This window comes from Pseudophryne corroboree, chromosome 4 (assembly GCF_028390025.1).
Source record: "Pseudophryne corroboree isolate aPseCor3 chromosome 4, aPseCor3.hap2, whole genome shotgun sequence".
Classification (NCBI taxonomy): domain Eukaryota; kingdom Metazoa; phylum Chordata; class Amphibia; order Anura; family Myobatrachidae; genus Pseudophryne; species Pseudophryne corroboree.
Window position 1 is genome coordinate 463,059,534 of NC_086447.1, and position 19,961 is coordinate 463,079,494.

Here is a 19,961-nt window from a genome sequence, read left to right on the forward strand (position 1 = left end):
TGTACCATTTTTGCTGGTTTTTGTTTTAGTTCTAATTTGTGTTCCGGTTTTGGATTTAGTCCCTTTTTGGATTTTTTTTCCAAAATTGACAAAAAAAGCTAAAATCACATAATTTTGGCCTTTTTTGTTCCTAGAGAATCATCAACCTCAATAACATTAATTTCCACTCATTTCAAGACAATTTTGACCACCTCACAGCTCACAATATTGTTTTCATCCCCTTTAGGTAAAATGCTGCAGCAAGCTGGCTGGTTACTGAGCAGCAGCGCAGCAGGCCAAACACACAGCAGTTTATAGCACATCTAAAGAATCATTTCCACAGAGCAGTTGGTGAAATGAAAAGTGGTGCAAGAGGGAATTATCCTTGAACAAAGTCGTACTGGGGTATAGCGTACTGGGGTGCTGTGCGCAGAACAGTACAAATTATACAACTATTTTTTATGCTTTTTTTTTAATTGGCAGCTTAGCTCAAACTGTGTGGAGTCAGACTGCTTTTCCTCACGCACAGTGGGGTACAGCATACTGAAGTCCAGTGCACACTACAACAATTTTATTTATTTATTTCTATTTTTTTTTCTTACAAATTTGGAGTCACACTGTGCGAATGCAGTGGGTGGGGAATGTGGAGTCAGTGCAGCACCACTGTGATGGAATTAGACTAAGCAGACTGGACACAGCACAGTCACTTAGATGGATACAGTGACAGCAGAGCCACTAAGATGGACAGAGTGACTGCTGCACAGCCCCTTAGATGGACAGAGTGACAGCACAAGAATCAAAATGTGGTTTCTGTGCTGACCATTAAACTGCGGCCACACAGTTTAAAGGAGACAGCAGCATAGCCCCATAGATGGACACAGCGAGAGCAACACAGCTGCTTATGGACGCAGTGACAGCACTTGTATTCCACACAGCCACTTGGATGGACACTGCAGAGCAGAGAGCATAGTATACAGCATCTTAAGTCCTAGCTACAGCTCCTTACATGGAATCCAAAACCCATGAGAATATGACACTGGGAGCATGACGTTCGGCCTCGATCTGGAAGCTGAGTCTGGTGGGAACACCCGAGCCATGTTTTGGGTAAACTCGGATTCCATAAGTTTGGAGCGGTCTGATTCTAGGAAATCTTAAGTTTTTACACTAAGATGGACAGAGTGACTGCTGCACAGCCCCTTAGATGGACAGAGTGACAGCACAAGAATCAAAATGTGGTTTCTGTGCTGACCATTAAACTGCGGCCACACAGTTTAAAGGAGACAGCAGCATAGCCCCATAGATGGACACAGCGAGAGCAACACAGCTGCTTATGGACGCAGTGACAGCACTTGTATTCCACACAGCCACTTGGATGGACACTGCAGAGCAGAGAGCATAGTATACAGCATCTTAAGTCCTAGCTACAGCTCCTTACATGGAATCCAAAACCCATGAGAATATGACACTGGGAGCATGACGTTCGGCCTCGATCTGGAAGCTGAGTCTGGTGGGAACACCCGAGCCATGTTTTGGGTAAACTCGGATTCCATAAGTTTGGAGCGGTCTGATTCTAGGAAATCTTAAGTTTTTACAGGATTTTTTCTTTCAAGAATTGGTTTACAAATCTTTTAACAGTTAAAATAATAAATATATTGTTTAAAAACTAGTGATGAGCAGGTTCGGATCCTCGGGATCCGAACCCGCCCGAACTTCACCTTTTTTTTCACGGGTCCAAGCAACTCGGATCCTCCTGCCTTGCTCGGTTAACCCGAGCTCTTCCGAACGTCATCATCCCGCGGTCGGATTCTCGCGAGATTCGTATTCTATATAAAGAGCCGCGCGTCGCCTCCATTTTTCACTCGTGCATTGGAGATGATCGTGAGAGGACGTGGCTGGCGTCCTCTCAGTTTCTATGTTCAGTGGGCTGCAAATTGTGCTGCAAATATCTGTGCTCAGTGTGCTGCAAATATCTGTGCTCAGTGTGCTGCAAGTGCAAATATCTACATTCTCTGCCTGAAAAACGCTCCATATCTGACTGTGCTCAGTGTGCTGCAAATATCTGTGCTGAGTGTGCTAATTGCTTTATTGTGGGGACTGGGGACCAGCAGTATTATATAGTAGGAGGACAGTGCAGAGTTTTGCTGACCAGTGACCAGTGACCACCAGTATTATACGTTCTCTGCCTGAAAAACGCTCCATATCTGTGCTTCATTGTAGTATATAGTAGGAGGACAGTGCAGAATTTTGCTGACGACCAGTATAACTATATATATAGCAGTACGGTACAGTAGTCCACTGCTCTACCTACCTCTGTGTCGTCAAGTATACTATCCATCCATACCTGTGGTGCATTTCAGTTTTGCACAGTTTGCTGACCACCAGTATATACTATATAGCAGTACGGTACAGTAGGCCACTGCTCTACCTACCTCTGTGTCGTCAAGTATACTATCCATCCATACCTGTGGTGCATTTCAGTTTTGCACAGTTTGCTGTCCACCAGTATATAATATATAGCAGTACAGTACAGTAGGCCACTGCTCTACCTACCTCTGTGTCGTCAAGTATACTATTCATTAGTGATGAGCGGGTTCGGATCCTCGGGATTCGAACCCGCCCGAACTTCACCTTTTTTTTCACGAGTCCGAGCGACTCGGATCCTCCCGCCTTGCTCGGTTAACCCGAGCGCGCCCGAACGTCATCATCCTGCTGTCGGATTCTCGCGAGATTCGGATTCTATATAAGGAGCCGCGCGTCGCCGCCATTTTCACACGTGCATTGAGATTGATAGGGAGAGGACGTGGCTGGCGTCCTCTCCGTTATAGTAGAAAAAGACTGAGTATAAAGACTGAGTGACTTACTTATAATTGTGGGGAGGATTGGGGACGGGGAGCAGCTGTTAGGGAGTACAGTGCAGGATTTTGATTATACCACCAGTGAGTTTAATCCTTTGTTTGTTTCTCTGCCTGAAAAAAACGCTCCACCATATCTGTGCTCACTCAGTGTGCTTTTTTTCTTCATACTAGTTTAGCAGTCTGCTGACAGTGTCCACCAGGTCCGTTATTATATTATACAGTATATTATATATATAAGCAGTACGGTAGGCCACGGCTGTACCTACTTCAGTTTCATCAGTGCACTCGTCGTCCATAAGTAATATAATACTATACTATCCATCCATCTACATTGTATACCTGTGGTGGCTTTTTTTTTCTTCATACTAGTTTAGCAGTCTGCTGACAGTGTCCACCAGGTCCGTTATTATATTATACAGTATATTATATATATAAGCAGTACGGTAGGCCACGGCTGTACCTACCTCTGTGTCGTCAGTGCACTCGTCGTCCATAAGTAATATAATACTATACTATCCATCCATCTACATTGTATACCTGTGGTGGCTTTTTTTTTCTTCATACTAGTTTAGCAGTCTGCTGACAGTGTCCACCAGGTCCGTTATTATATTATACAGTATATTATATATATATAAGCAGTACGGTAGGCCACAGCTGTACCTACCTCTGTGTCATCAGTGCACTAGTCGTCCATAAGTAATATAATACTATACTATCCATCCATCTACATTGTATACCTGTGGTGGCTTTTTTTTTCTTCATACTAGTTTAGCAGTCTGCTGACAGTGTCCACCAGGTCCGCTATACAGTATATTATATATATATAAGCAGTACGGTAGGCCACGGCTGTACCTACCTCTGTGTCGTCAGTGCACTCGTCGTCCATAAGTAATATAATACTATACTATCCATTCATCATCATTGTATACCTGTGGTGGCTTTTTCTTTCTTCATACTAGTTTAGCAGTCTGCTGACAGTGTCCACCAGGTCCGTTATACAGTATATTATATATATAAGCAGTACGGAAGGCCACGGCTGTACCTACCTCTGTTTCGTAAGTGCACTCGTCGTCCATAAGTAATATAATACTATACTATCCATCCATCTACATTGTATACCTGTGGTGGCTTTTTTTTTCTTCATACTAGTTTAGCAGTCTGCTGACAGTGTCCACCAGGTCCGTTATTATATTATACAGTATATTATATATATATAAGCAGTACGGTAGGCCACAGCTGTACCTACCTCTGTGTCGTCAGTGCACTCATCGTCCATAAGTAATATAATACTATGCTATCCATCCATCTACATTGTATACCTGTGGTGGCTTTTTTTTCTTCATACTAGTTTAGCAGTCTGCTGACAGTGTCCACCAGGTCCGTTATACAGTATATTATATATATAAGCAGTACGGTAGGCCACGGCTGTACCTACCTCTGTGTCGTCAGTGCACTCGTCGTCCATTAGTAATATAACACTATACTATCCATCCATCTACATTGTATACCTGTGGTGGCTTTTTTTCCCTTCATACTAGTTTAGCAGTCTGCTGACAGTGTCCACCAGGTACGTTATACAGTATATTATATATAAGCAGTACGGTAGGCCACGGCTGTACAAACCTCTATGTCGTCAGTGCACTCGTCGTCCATAAGTAATATAATACTATACTATCCATCCATCTACATTGTATACCTGTGGTGGCTTTTTTTTTCTTCATACTAGTTTAGCAGTCTGCTGACAGTGTCCACCAGGTCCGTTATACAGTATATTATATATATAAGCAGTACGGTAGGCCACGGCTGTACCTACCTCTGTGTCGTCAGTGCACTCATCGTCCATAAGTAATATAACACTATACTATCCATCCATCTACATTGTATACCTGTGGTGGCTTTTTTTTTCTTCATACTAGTTTAGCAGTCTGCTGACAGTGTCCACCAGGTCCGTTATACAGCATATTATATATATAAGCAGTACGGTAGGCCACGGCTGTACCTACCTCTGTGTCGTCAGTGCACTCGTCGTCCATAAGTAATATAATACTATACTATCCATCCATCTACATTGTATACCTGTGGTGGCTTTTTCTTTCTTCATACTAGTTTAGCAGTCTGCTGACAGTGTCCACCAGGTCCGTTATTATATTATACAGTATATTATATATATATAAGCAGTACGGTAGGCCACGGCTGTACCTACCTCTGTGTCGTCAGTGCACTCGTCGTCCATAAGTAATATAATACTATACTATCCATCCATCTACATTGTATACCTGTGGTGGCTTTTAGTTGTGCGCATTAAAATATGGAGAACAAAAATTTGGAGGTTAAAAAAATAGGGAAAGATCAAAATCCACTTCCACCTCGTGCTGAAGCTGCTGCCACTAGTCATGGCCGAGATGATGAAATGCCATCAACGTCGTTTGCCAAAGCCGATGCCCAATGTCATAGTACAGAGCATGTAAAATCCAAAACACAAAAGATCAGTAAAATGACCCAAAAATCAAAATTAAAAGCGTCTGAGGAGAAGCGTAAACTTGCCAATATGCCATTTACGACACGGAGTGGCAAGGAACGGCTGAGGCCCTGGCCTATGTTCATGGCTAGTGGTTCAGCTTCACATGAGGATGGAAGCACTCATCCTCTCGCTAGAAAAAAGAAAATACTTAAGCTGGCAAAAGCACAGCAAAGTACTGTGCGTTCTTCGAAATCATAAATCCCCAAGGAGAGTCCAATTGTGTCGGTTGCGATGCCTGACCTTCCCAACAGTGGACGGGAAGAGCTTGCGCCTTCCACCATTTGCACGCCCCCTGCAAGTGCGCCTCTTTTTTTCTTTGCGTCATGTGCTGTTTGGGTAATATTTTTTTGAAGGGCCATCCTGCCTGACACTGCAGTGCCACTCCTAGATGGGCCAGGTGTTTGTGTCGGCCACTTGGGTCGCTGAGCTTAGTCACACAGCTACCTCATTGCGCCTCTTTTTTTCTTTGCGTCATGTGCTGTTTGGGGAGTATTATTTTGAAGGGCCATCCTGCATGACACTGCAGTACCACTCCTAGATGGGCCAGGTGTTTGTGTCGGCCACTTGGGTCACTTAGCTTAGTCACACAGCTACCTCATTGCGCCTCTTTTTTTCTTTGCGTCATGTGCTGTGTGGGGAGTATTTTTTTGAAGGGCCTTCCTGCCTGACACTGCAGTGCCACTCCTAGATGGGCCAGGTGTTTGTGTCGGCCACTTGGGTCGCTTAGCTTAGTCACACAGCTACTTCATTGCGCCTCTATTTTTCTTTGCGTCATGTGCTGTTTGGGGAGTATTTTTTTGAAGGGCCATCCTGCGTGACACTGCAGTGCCACTCCTAGATGGGCCAGGTGTTTGTGTCGGCCACTAGGGTCGCTTAGCTTAGCCATCCAGCGACCTCGGTGCAAATTTTAGGACTAAAAATAATATTGTGAGGTGTGAGGTGTTCAGAATAGACTGGAAATGAGTGTAAATTATGGTTATTGAGGTTAATAATACTATGGGATCAAAATGACCCCCAAATTCTATGATTTAAGCTGTTTTTTAGGGTTTTTTGAAAAAAACACCCGAATCCAAAACACAACCGAATCCGACAAAAAAAATTCGGTGATGTTTTGCCAAAACGCGTTCGAACCCAAAACACGGCCGCGGAACCGAACCCAAAACCAAAACACAAAACCCGAAAAATTTCCGGTGCACATCACTACTATTCATCCATACCTGTGGTGCATTTCAGTTTTGCACAGTTTGCTGACCACCAGTATATACTATATAGCAGTACGGTACAGAAGGCCACTGCTCTACCTACCTCTGTGTCGTCAAGTATACTATCCATCCATACCTGTGGATGGCAAAAGCACAGCAAAGAACTGTGCGTTCTTCTAAATCACAAATCCCCAAGGAGAGTCCAATTGTGTCGGTTGCGATGCCTGACCTTCCCAACACTGGGCACCTTCCACCATTTGCATGCCCCCTGCAAGTGCTGGAAGGAGCACCCGCAGTCCAGTTCCTGATGGTCAAATTGAAGATGTCACTGTTGAAGTACACCAGGATGAGGATATGGGTGTTGCTGGCGCTGGGGAGGAAATTGACAAGGAGGATTCTGATGGTGAGGTGGTTTGTTTAAGTCAGGCACCCGGGGAGACACCTGTTGTCCGTGGGACGAATATTGCCATTGACATGCCCGGTCAAAATACAAAAAAAATCACCTCTTCGGTGTGGAATTATTTCAACAGAAATGTAGACAACTGGTGTCAAGCCGTGTGTTGCCTTTGTCAAGCTGTAATAAGTAGGGGTAAGGACGTTAACCCCCTAGGAACATCCTCCCTTATTCGTCACCTGGACCGCATTCATCAGAAGTCAGTGACAAGTTCAAAAACTTTGGATGACAATGGAAGCAGTCCACTGACCACTAAATCCCTTCCTCTTGTAACCAAGCTCCTGCAAACCACACCACCAACTCCCTCAGTGTCAATTTCCTCCTTAGACAGGAAAGCCAATAGTCCTGCAGGCCATGTCACTGTCAAGTCTGACGAGTCCTCTTCTGCCTGGGATTCCTCCGATGCATCCTTGAGTGTAACACCTACTGCTGCTGGCGCTGCTGTTATTGCTGCTGGGAGTCGATCGTCAACCCAGAGGGGAAGTCGGAAGACCATTTGTACTACTTCCAGTAAGCAATTGACTGTCCAACAGTCCTTTGCAAGGAAGATGAAATATGACAGCAGTCATCCGGCTGCAAAGCGGATAACTCAGGCCTTGGCAGCCTGGGCGGTGTTAAACGTGTTTCCGGTATCCACCGTTAATTCACAGGAAACTAGAGAATTGCTTGAGGTACTGTGTCCCCGGTACCAAATACCATCTAGGTTCCATTTCTCTAGGCAGGCGATACCGAGAATGTACACAGACGTCAGAAAAAGAGTCACCAGTGTCCTAAAAAATGCAGTTGTACCCAATCTCCACTTAACCACGGACATGTGGACAAGTGGAGCAGGGCAGACTCAGGACTATATGACTGTGACAGCCCACTTGGTAGATGTATTGCCTCCCGCAGCAAGAACAGCAGCGGCGGCACCAGTAGCAGCATCTCGCAAATGCCAACTCGTTCCTAGGCAGGCTACACTTTGTATCACCGCTTTCCATAAGAGGCACACAGCTGACAACCTCTTACGGAAACTGAGGAACATCATCGCAGAATAGCTTACCCCAATTGGACTCTCCTGGGGATTTGTGACATCGGACAACGCCACCAATATTGTGCGTGCATTACATGTGGGCAAATTCCAGCACGTCCCATGTTTTGTACATACATTGTATTTGGTGGTGCAGAATTATTTAAAAAAACGACAGGGGCATGCAAGAGATTCTGTCGGTGGCCCGAAGAATTGCGGGCCACTTTTGGCATTCAGCCACCGCGTGCCAAAGACTGGAGCACCAGCAAACAGTCCTGAACCTGCCCTGCCATCATCTGAAGCAAGAAGTAGTAAGGAGGTGGAATTCAACCCTCTATATGCTTCAGAGGATGGAGGAGCAGCAAAAGGCCATACAAGCCTATACATCTGCCTACGATATAGGCAAAGGAGGGGGAATGCACCTGACTCAAGCGCAGTGGAGAATGATTTCAACATTGTGCAAGGTTCTGCAACCCTTTGAACTTGCCACACGTGAAGTCAGTTCAGACACTGCCAGCCTGATTCAGGTCATTCCCCTCATCAGAAGAAGCTGGAGACATTGAAGGAGGAGCTAAAACAGAGCGATTCCGCTAGGCATGTGGGACTTGTGGATGGAGCCCTTAATTCGCTTAACCAGGATTCACGGGTGGTCAATCTGTTGAAATCAGAGCACTACATTTTGACCACTGTGCTCGATCCTAGGTTTAAAGCTTACGTTGTATCTCTCTTTCTGGCAGACACAAGTCTGCAGAGGTTCAAAGACCTGCTGGTAAGAAAATTGTCAAGTCAAGCGGAACGTGACCCGTCAACAGCTCCTCCTTCACATTCTCCTGCAACTGGGGCTGCGAGGAAAAGGCTAAGAATTCCGAGCCCTCCCGCTGGCGGTGATGCAGAGCAGTCTGGAGCGAGTGCTGACATCTGGTCCGGACTGAAGGACCTGCCAACGATTACTGACATGTCGTCCACTGTCACTGCAGATGATTCTGTCACCATTGAAAGAATTGTGGAGGATTATATGAGTGACCGCATCCAAGTAGGCACGTCAGACAGTCCGTACGTATACTGGCAGGAAAAAGAGGCAATTTGGAGGCCCTTGCACAAACTGGCTTTATTTTACCTAAGTTGCCCCCCCTCCAGTGTGTACTCTGAAAGAGTGTTTAGTGCAGCCGCTCACCTTGTCAGCAATCGGCGTACGAGGTTACTTCCAGAAAATGTGGAGAAGATGATGTTCATCAAAATGAATTATAATCAATTCCTCCATGGAGACATTAACCAGCAATTGCCTCCAGAAAGTACACAGGGACCTGAGATGGTGGATTCCAGTGGGGACGAATTCATAATCTGTGAGGAGGGGGATGTATACAGAGAAAGGGGTGAGGAATCGGACGATGAGGAGGAGGTGGACATCTTGCCTCTGTAGAGCCAGTTTGTGCAAGGAGAGATTGATTGCTTCTTTTTTGGTGGGGGCCCAAACCAACCAGTCATTTCAGTCACAGTCATGTGGTAGACCCTGTCGCTGAAATATGGGTTCGTTAAAGTGTGCATGTCCTGTTTATACAACATAAGAGTGGGTGGGAGGGCCCAAGGACAATTCCATCTTGCACCTCTTTTTTCTTTCATTTTTCTTTGCATCATGTGCTGTTTGGGGGCTATTTTTTTGAAGTGCCATCCTGCCTGACACTGCAGTGCCACTCCTAGATGGGCCAGGTGTTTGTGACGGCCACTTGTGTCGCTTGGCTTAGCCATCCAGCGACCTTGGTGCACCTCTTTTTTTCTTTGCATCATGTGCTGTTTGGGGACTATTTTTTAAATCTGCCATCCTGTCTGACACTGCAGTGCCACTCCTAGATGGGCCAGGTGTTTGTGTCGGCCACTTGGGTCGCTTAGCTTAGTCACACAGCTACCTCATTGTGCCTCTTTTTTCTTTGCATCATGTGCTGTTTGGGGACTATTTTTTTGAAGTGCCTTCCTGTCTGACACTGCAGTGCCACTCCTAGATGGGCCAGGTGTTTGTGTCGGCCACTTGTGTCGCTTAGCTTAGCCATCCAGCGACCTTGGTGCACCTCTTTTTTTCTTTGCATCGTGTGCTGTTTGGGGACTAATTTTTAAATCTGACATCCTGTCTGACACTGCAGTGCCACTCCTAGATGAGCCAGGTGTTTGTGTCAGCCACTTGGGTCGCTTGGTTTAGTCACACAGCTACCTCATTGCGCCTCTTTTTTTCTTTGCATCATGTGCTGTTTGGGGACTATTTTTTTGAAGTGCCATCCTGTCTGACACTGCAGTGCCACTCCTAGATGGGCCAGGTGTTTGTGTCGGCCACTTGGGTCGCTTAGCTTAGTCACACAGCTACCTCATTGCGCCTCTTTTTTTCTTTGCATCATGTGCTGTTTGGGGACTATTTTTTTGAAGTGCCATCCTGTCTGACACTGCAGTGCCACTCCTAGATGGGCCAGGTGTTTGTGTCGGCCATTTGGGTCGCTTAGCTTAGTCATCCAGCGACCTCGGTGCAATTTTTAGGACTAAAAATAATATTGTGAGGTGTTCAACTTCAGAATAGACTGAGTGGAAATTATGGTTATTGAGGTTAGTAATACTATGGGATCAAAATGACCCCCAAATTCTATGATTTAAGCTGTTTTTGAGGTTTTTTTGTAAAAAAACACCTGAATCCAAAACACACCCGAATCCGACAAAAAAATTTCAGGGAGGATTTGTCAAAACGCGTCTGAATCCAAAACACGGCCTCGGAACCCAAAACACGGCCTCGGAACCGAATCCAAAACCAAAACACAAAACCCGAAAAATTTCCGGTGCACATCACTTTAAAAATGCAAATAAAAGGGTTTAACACTTTTTTTTAAATACATCACTTATTTAAATACATGTTTGTTCAACTTGTTATAAATTCTTGGTAAGAAATCCACATTTTATATATCATTTATGGTAAAATGAAACCTTTTCAAGTACATATTTAATGCAAAGTTTCTGTAAAATTTTCATTAGACACAAATATTCATAAATACTAAAAATTGACTGATACATTACACTCCTGTCTTGTTTAGGACAATGGTGCCCATTAAAGATTTTCCTGCTATAAATAACTATACTAGGATGCTACTAGGTGTAGTAAACATCTGTTATAATAAAATTTTCTTGACACACAGATGAACAAAGTACAGTATATACTGTTCAGAATCTGCACTAATATTTCTATTTTTGAGAAATCAAATGTTAGGATGGATGACAGTATATATTTCTATATAAAAATAGTTTGTCAAAACAAAATGGACTTCTATATTAAAGTTCTTGTAAAATACAAAAGCAAAAAGCATGTAATATCCTGTCACTTAATAAAGAACCCCACATATTGTATTTGTTGAACATCACAAGTCTGACTGACACATCAATGTTGAGTTATATTCTACAGTATGACACACTGTCATCTTATAGTATTTTCAAGTTTCTCAGCCATATGTGTATTTCATAGGATCTCTCTATAGAACCTGTGTTTATTAACATTCACCCCTTCCTGAGCTTTTGATGTTACAAACAGATAACAGAAATGTTTTCTTTCCATACAGCTAGTTCACAGATTCTACCTGCATCTCTAGTTTTCATTTGTATAACCTGCCAAGTGCCAAGCACCCTGTCTGATGTGTGCCCCAGCAGGCAGCCATCAGCCTGCCACCAGAAGGTCAGAGTGATCTATCTTTGATCTATCTTGTCAACATCAATCCTTTCTGGTCTGTCCATTCTTGAGAGGTGCTGTAGTTCAGGCTGGGTTGCATTGTCTCCAGGGAATAGTATTTTCATGTCCTTGCCCTCTCTTTTTTTTATTTCAGTTATCTGATCCATAAAAAAATGTTTTGTTTGCTACTTTCCAAATTTTAGACTTCAAAAAAAACAAAAACTTTAAGATAATTATTAAAATAATATGAGTTTTTATTATATGGATATTAAGGTACTGTACTTGCACATTATTTTTTCTCTAATTTTTCAACAGTAGTTTTACTGTCATATTTTAATGTCATTATAATTGAAAAATATTCTCTCTAAGGCACTGTGTAAAATGTGCTTGCTATATAAATAAATGTGTATAAACAATTATTTATTCAATTAAAAATAAATTTGCTTTATAATGTAAATTAAAATATATCGTGGAAGACACTTTTTGTTTCATTGACCTTATCTTTTGTCCAATATGCTGTTGGATGAAAATTGTTGCTAATTTTACATCTAGTCAAGATACACTAGTACTGTGATTGCTTTGTTAGCATAAAGAGCAGGGGTTTTGTAGCCACCAAAAATAGTAGAAAGGTAATTACCTTGAAGACTGCTTTTACAGATGACGACTAATTCTAGTATCATATCTAGGGAGCCCTGTACTGCTGGCAAAGTGAAAGACTTGCTGAGCTGCATCACACTACGTTTCTGAGGCACAGCATGATGGAGGCTCTGTGACAGAGCCCAGAGCCAGGATCTCAGAGCAAAAGACAATGGCAGGGATCCTAAGTTTCAGTTTATTAAACTTTCATCATTGGATCATTGCCATTGTCATTAAAATGTTGTGGTTTTGCAAAACCTTGACTGCTGCCTATAAATGGAGTGAGTATTGACAAGATATTGGAGAAGGTCACCAGGGCATATACTATGACTATTGCTGAGTGCCAGATCTATTGTTCCTGCCCTACAGGATTTGTAGAGTTGCTTGGGCCACCACTGTTTGGAGAGGTGGAGAAGCAAAGACTTCATTGTATTCACCATTTTAGTAAATAATGTGCTTGGTAGTCTTTTTCATCAGCTGGCAAACTTTAATTTTGACTTGCTGAAAGATTTTTTTTTTTTTTTTGGGGGGGGGGGGGGGGGGGAGATGCAACATAAAGTTGTCCATTACTAATTATTGGAGATTGCAAACACAGTATATTCTTTAATGTAAAGGGTAGGTTTAGGTCACTTGATGCCAGTACATTTCTAAGGACAAATATGATACTACCCTTTGAAGATTCAATATGGATCAATCGGAATCAACAATGATCCAGGAGAGAAACCTTGTTTATCCCAACTGAAAATCAGGTGCTATACAGACAGTGATTAGCAGAGCTGTAACTAGACTTTTTGGTGCCCTGTGCCAGAAAGAGAATTGCCTCCGCCCCCTCCCCCCCCCCCCCCCCAAATATTTTTTTTCAATAGGGACATTAGGCTCAGAGACGTCACCAAGTCTGGTGACACCCTGTGTGTGCACTGTATCGGAGGAGTGGCTGCAGAAAAAAGGGGGCCTGACCTAAATCAGTAGGGGTGTGGCATCTTGGAAATCTCAATGACATCATCCCCATCATCCCCGGAGATGCTAGGCTGGCCCCCGGAGACTGGCCTGCCTGCACTGATGGCTCCTCCTCTATGTCAGGAGCCAGCTGCTGCAGGAAAATGACACACTGCTGCATCTGGCTCCTGTCTCTGCGGAGATGCCAGCATTTTGGTGTCATCCCATCTGAGGGTGACACCCGGGGAGGGCCTCACCCCCCCCCCCCACCACCACCACCCTGACGCCATGGATTAGGTGCATGCCTCGTGAGTAAGGGGCATGACAAGATTGATCCCAGAGAAAGCCCATGATATGATGCCCCTGTAAATAATACACACACATTTATAGGACACTGCAAGAAAATGGATTTGGACACAAATCCTCTTTATACCACATTCATGCACTTTACTTGAGAGCGTGTTGTTATTAAGTTACAACACCCTTTATTAAATAACACATTTCAATATACTTCCATAACCAGGATTCAAATCTATAACCTGTTGAATTCTAATTGTGTGACCAGTATTCATTTTTTGTCAATTATCTGGGACTCCTTATAAGAGAAAAAAAAGAGAAAAAACAACTTTGCAGAAGACTCTTGTGTGGGTGCACTCTTGTTTTTGTTATATGACTAATAATTAAAACATAACTTTTATTAACTCATTTTGAAATAAATCCACACTCTCATACTCCACCATATTTAGTTAATTAGTTAATAAAAATTGTACTTATACACACAATTGTGCTTGTATTATTAGAAATGGATAAGAACCCCAAATTAGGTTATTATCACAAAAAAAATTGGAAATGTTCTGGTTAGTCTATCACCAAAAGACTTGTAGGGGGATGTAGACACTATGGCTCTACATCCGATTTCTAACCAACCAGCACAAGCAAAGCTTGTTTTAATGAGACCTCATTGGGTCATAATTGACCGGACTATTCTTATCAGGAGTATGTATCCTAACGACAATATATACACATGTGGGGGTGCCAACTAGATTCCCCCGTGGTTGGAGATAATAGGTTTAGCTGATTTTTACTTTAAGTATCTAGGAGAAGAAAGAAGACAGAGGAGAAAGGGAAAAAAAGGGAAGAAAAAGTGGTGATCCTGCTGTTGGCATCTGGTCGAAATGGGTCATTAATTACAACACCAGGTATTCTCTGGGGGTCCCCCTCACAGATACTGACCCAGCCCACCACCGTTTTGCTTCCAAGATCGGACGAGATCGGGCTCTGTCGGTGGGGTATGGTAGTAATTATTGGACACAATTGGTCGACTCACCAATGAGAGTGCACCTATTTAAAGAATTCAGAAGAGAGGCAAACTGCGGATCTGCTGTCTACGTTAGACGCAGGATTTGACCTGTGAATCATAGATGAGAGTCCGCTGATATAAGAAAAATTATAAGTAAAAGCAAAAAGTAAAAGTTTGCTGAAGAATCTATATGCTAAAATTATGTCAGGTATTTGCCTGAGTCGTTGGAAAGGTACAGTGTATAGTTTTGAGACTTAGATATATGTTTTGAAAACAATGACAATATAGGCCAGACCAAAATGTGCTGACTATAACCTATGCTAAATTTGCCCCAAATATTCCTACCTATAAGCACAATTCATTGTATCACTGGGCAGGTAAGGGAATACAGAGAAATTAGTATGATGAAATTAAGTCTGGTATTGGTCTGAGTTGTTGAGTAGGCACATGTCAATTTGTTTGGTAACTTAGACACACACTTTAGAGAGCCCCTTCTGTGGGCTAGATCAGACTGGAACGGCTATGACGTGCTATATTTGCACCGAGTGTTCCTACATACAAAAATGCATTCAAAATTACAACCAAAGGTGTAGGGCTATTATACTAGGGAAGCCAGCCACTAGAAAGGGGCGTGTCTAAATAACAACGATATTAACTGCTCCCAGTTGTCTACAGGGCAACAGAAAAGTGTAAAGAAAAATGCGAAGAAAAATACAATTACTGTATCATGTCTGTAACAAGCATATTAACACTATATCAATCTGATAAATCAGAATAGATTTTAGTGCTACTAACAGATATTGGTTTCAGAAAGTTGTAAAAATATACAAAAATTATGAAAAATGTGTATAAAGAGATACAAAAAAATACCAGTCCCTGCCCAGGTCCCTGGGTCAGTCTGGAGTTAAGAGGATCTGCGTCATACTCCTGATGTCCTTGGTCGGGAGAGGAAAATGCGTTTCACCCATCCTGCGGGCTTGTTCACTTCCAATGCTGCTAATTGCAGTGGTAAGTCAGGTTTAAATACCAGTTACAGATAACCCAGCCAAACACTGGGGTCCAAATTACCTGCCTGATTGGTTTCAGGCAATCCGCTGTGATCAGCGGAAGTGACGTCCTTCCACTGGTTGCTATGTTACCCTTAATGGTTATGCTTATTGTAGGAGAAAAAGATCCATGTGCACAATTGCAGACAAGTATATCAGGACTCACTGTTGCTGCGCCCTTAGGCTATCTACTGGCTACATTACTGGTGCCCCGTCACATCTCCCCGGCTACCCGGGCAGAGACGATACGTCACATCCGGTTACTTCCTGGGCGTCCCATTGCTAAGCAACTGGGAAGGAGGTGTTCCTATGTTCCTGCCGCTGCACCCTTCGGCTATCTGCTAGCTACAATGCTAGCAGATAGCCGAAGTAGCTAGCAGATAGCTAGCTAATTTTAGCATATAGATTCTTCAGCAAACTTTTACTTTTTACTTTTACTTATAATTTTTCTTATATCAGCGGACTCTCATCTATGATTCACAGGTCAAATCCTGCGTCTAACGTAGACAGCAGATCCGCAGTTTGCCTCTCTTCTGAATTCTTTAAATAGGTGCACTCTCATTGGTGAGTCGACCAATTGTGTCCAATAATTACTACCATACCCCACCGACAGAGCCCGATCTCGTCCGATCTTGGAAGCAAAACGGTGGTGGGCTGGGTCAGTATCTGTGAGGGGGACCCCCAGAGAATACCTGGTGTTGTAATTAATGACCCATTTCGACCAGATGCCAACAGCAGGATCACCACTTTTTCTTCCCTTTTTTTTCCCTTTCTCCTCTGTCTTCTTTCTTCTCCTAGATACTTAAAGTAAAAATCAGCTAAACCTATTATCTCCAACCACGGGGGAATCTAGTAGGCACCCCCACATGTTTATATATTGTCGTTAGGATACATACTCCTGATAAGAATAGTCCGGTCAATTATGACCCATTGAGGTCTCATTAAAACAAGCTTTGCTTGTGCTGGTTGGTTAGGAATCGGATGTAGAGCCATAGTGTCTACATCCCCCTACAAGTCTTTTGGTGATAGACTAACCAGAACATTTCCAATTTTTTTGTGATAATAACCTAATTTGGAGTGCTTATCCATTTCTAATGATAGAAGCACAGTTGTGTGTATAAGTACAATTTTTATTAACTAAATATGGTGAAGTATGAGAGTGTGGATTTATTTAAAAATTAGTTAATAAAAGTTATGTTTTAATTATTAGTCATATAACAAAAACAAGAGTGCACCCACACAAGAGTCTTCTACAAAGTTGTTTTTTCTCTAGTTTCTCCCTGACTCTGGGTGCACCACCAGGTACAATTAATAGGAAGCATTCCTATATATGAATATACTCTGGTTCTATATATCATTATCTGAATTCTGGGACTTGTGCGGAGTCACACCCTTGTTCGTGGATACTCCTTATAAGATTACAGAATTTCCATGCTAAAACATAACTGATAAAAGATAATTGATGCAAATATTAATACAATATTGTTTAACTCAGCTAATGTTACATTTAGCAAAGTTGTAATTTGCCAAATAAATTGTAATGACAGCATTGTAATATAAGGGATTAATTGAAAATTCTACTATATTTTGTGGGTTCAATCCTGCTAAAAGGTAAAAAGGCTTATTTTTATCCCCAAAAATAATTACAGTATGAGAGAGACTAATTCCCGTTAAATCAACTGCAATAAGAACTTTGGGGAATTTTTGAAGCCAGTTATTTTTTGCAAATTTAATCCCTACAAGATACTAATTATTGACAAGCAGTGTATATATTTCTTTGATTATTTTAAACGTACTGTATCAATAAATTGTTTGCACATGGACCCCAAAAATCCAACACGATTACTACAACAATTAGCAAATGTTCTATAAACATTGATTGCCATACTTAATAAGACTGTGACAGCAACACGTCATATAAAGGCATGCCCCTTTCCTAGAAACTCTATAATTATGTATAAACTACAGTATGAAATGTATGAAATGTAGTGTAGGAGGTTATTTAGAATAGGATAAGTAGAATAGGATAAGCAAGTGCAACCTATATTTCAGCTTTTCATATTTTTTTTTATACTCTGTTATTGTTTTAAATATCTTTCACTGGAAATAATTTAATACATAAGGGGAGATTTAGCAAATCTTAGAGAGATAAAGTATGAACCAATCAGCTTCTTACTGCCTTTTTACAGTCTGTTCTAGAAAAAAAACAGAAGCTGATTGATTGCTATGAGCAACTTGTCTACTTTATTTATCTCCAAGGTTTGGTAAATCTCACCTTTAGGGGTCTATTTACTAAGCCTTGGATGGAGACAAAGTTGTCAGAGATAAAGTACCAGCCAACCAGCTTCTAACTGTCATTTTTCAAACCCAGCCTGAAATGTTAGTTAGGAGCAGATTGGCTGGTACTTTATCTTCGTTGACTTTATCTCCATCTAAGGCTTAGTAAATAGACCCCTTAATCAAATAAAAGTTATAAAATTTGTAAAAAAAAATATTAACTTGGTAACATTGCAAACACAGTACACTAATACTGAGGTACTTTCTTTCTTTTATAACAAATTGATGTCCTGCTTATAGTAGGTAATTGTTGGTAGCACCTCCTTATAATTATTAAAGAAATTATTACATACAGAATACATTATAAACGTAAGGAGTTCGTGTTTGGTTTTATGGGTTTACAACCAGGGCTGCCATATGAAATTGCAGGATCTAGTACAGATAAAACAAGGAGGGCCCCCTCCGACCCAGAGTATGCATGTATTATTAGAAATGGATAAGAACCCCAAATTAGGTTATTATCACAAAAAAAATTGGAAATGTTCTGGTTAGTCTATCACCAAAAGACTTGTAGGGGGATGTAGACACTATGGCTCTACATCCGATTTCTAACCAACCAGCACAAGCAAAGCTTGTTTTAATGAGACCTCATTGGGTCATAATTGACCGGACTATTCTTATCAGGAGTATGTATCCTAACGACAATATATACACATGTGGGGGTGCCAACTAGATTCCCCCGTGGTTGGAGATAATAGGTTTAGCTGATTTTTACTTTAAGTATCTAGGAGAAGAAAGAAGACAGAGGAGAAAGGGAAAAAAAGGGAAGAAAAAGTGGTGATCCTGCTGTTGGCATCTGGTCGAAATGGGTCATTAATTACAACACCAGGTATTCTCTGGGGGTCCCCCTCACAGATACTGACCCAGCCCACCACCGTTTTGCTTCCAAGATCGGACGAGATCGGGCTCTGTCGGTGGGGTATGGTAGTAATTATTGGACACAATTGGTCGACTCACCAATGAGAGTGCACCTATTTAAAGAATTCAGAAGAGAGGCAAACTGCGGATCTGCTGTCTACGTTAGACGCAGGATTTGACCTGTGAATCATAGATGAGAGTCCGCTGATATAAGAAAAATTATAAGTAAAAGCAAAAAGTAAAAGTTTGCTGAAGAATCTATATGCTAAAATTATGTCAGGTATTTGCCTGAGTCGTTGGAAAGGTACAGTGTATAGTTTTGAGACTTAGATATATGTTTTGAAAACAATGACAATATAGGCCAGACCAAAATGTGCTGACTATAACTAATGCTAAATTTGCCCCAAATATTCCTACCTATAAGCACAATTCATTGTATCACTGGGCAGGTAAGGGAATACAGAGAAATTAGTATGATGAAATTAAGTCTGGTATTGGTCTGAGTTGTTGAGTAGGCACATGTCAATTTGTTTGGTAACTTAGACACACACTTTAGAGAGCCCCTTCTGTGGGCTAGATCAGACTGGAACGGCTATGACGTGCTATATTTGCACCGAGTGTTCCTACATACAAAAATGCATTCAAAATTACAACCAAAGGTGTAGGGCTATTATACTAGGGAAGCCAGCCACTAGAAAGGGGCGTGTCTAAATAACAACGATATTAACTGCTCCCAGTTGTCTACAGGGCAACAGAAAAGTGTAAAGAAAAATGCGAAGAAAAATACAATTACTGTATCATGTCTGTAACAAGCATAAAGTACCAGCCAACCAGCTTCTAACTGTCATTTTTCAAACCCAGCCTGAAATGTTAGTTAGGAGCAGATTGGCTGGTACTTTATCTTCGTTGACTTTATCTCCATCTAAGGCTTAGTAAATAGACCCCTTAATCAAATAAAAGTTATAAAATTTGTAAAAAAAAATATTAACTTGGTAACATTGCAAACACAGTACACTAATACTGAGGTACTTTCTTTCTTTTATAACAAATTGATGTCCTGCTTATAGTAGGTCATTGTTGGTAGCACCTCCTTATAATTATTAAATAAATTATTACATACAGAATACATTATAAACG

General features: G+C 41.9%; 3 pseudogenes; 1 reads left to right on the forward strand and 2 right to left on the reverse strand.

Annotated features, from left to right (window-relative positions):
• Positions 1 to 14,467: 14,467 nt before the first annotated feature.
• On the reverse strand, positions 14,468 to 14,586 carry LOC134912841 (5S ribosomal RNA; annotated as a pseudogene).
• Positions 14,587 to 16,217: 1,631 nt separating this feature from the next.
• On the forward strand, positions 16,218 to 16,336 carry LOC134912842 (5S ribosomal RNA; annotated as a pseudogene).
• A 2,444-nt stretch (positions 16,337 to 18,780) lies between these two features.
• Positions 18,781 to 18,899, reverse strand: LOC134912844 (5S ribosomal RNA; annotated as a pseudogene).
• Positions 18,900 to 19,961: the final 1,062 nt, after the last annotated feature.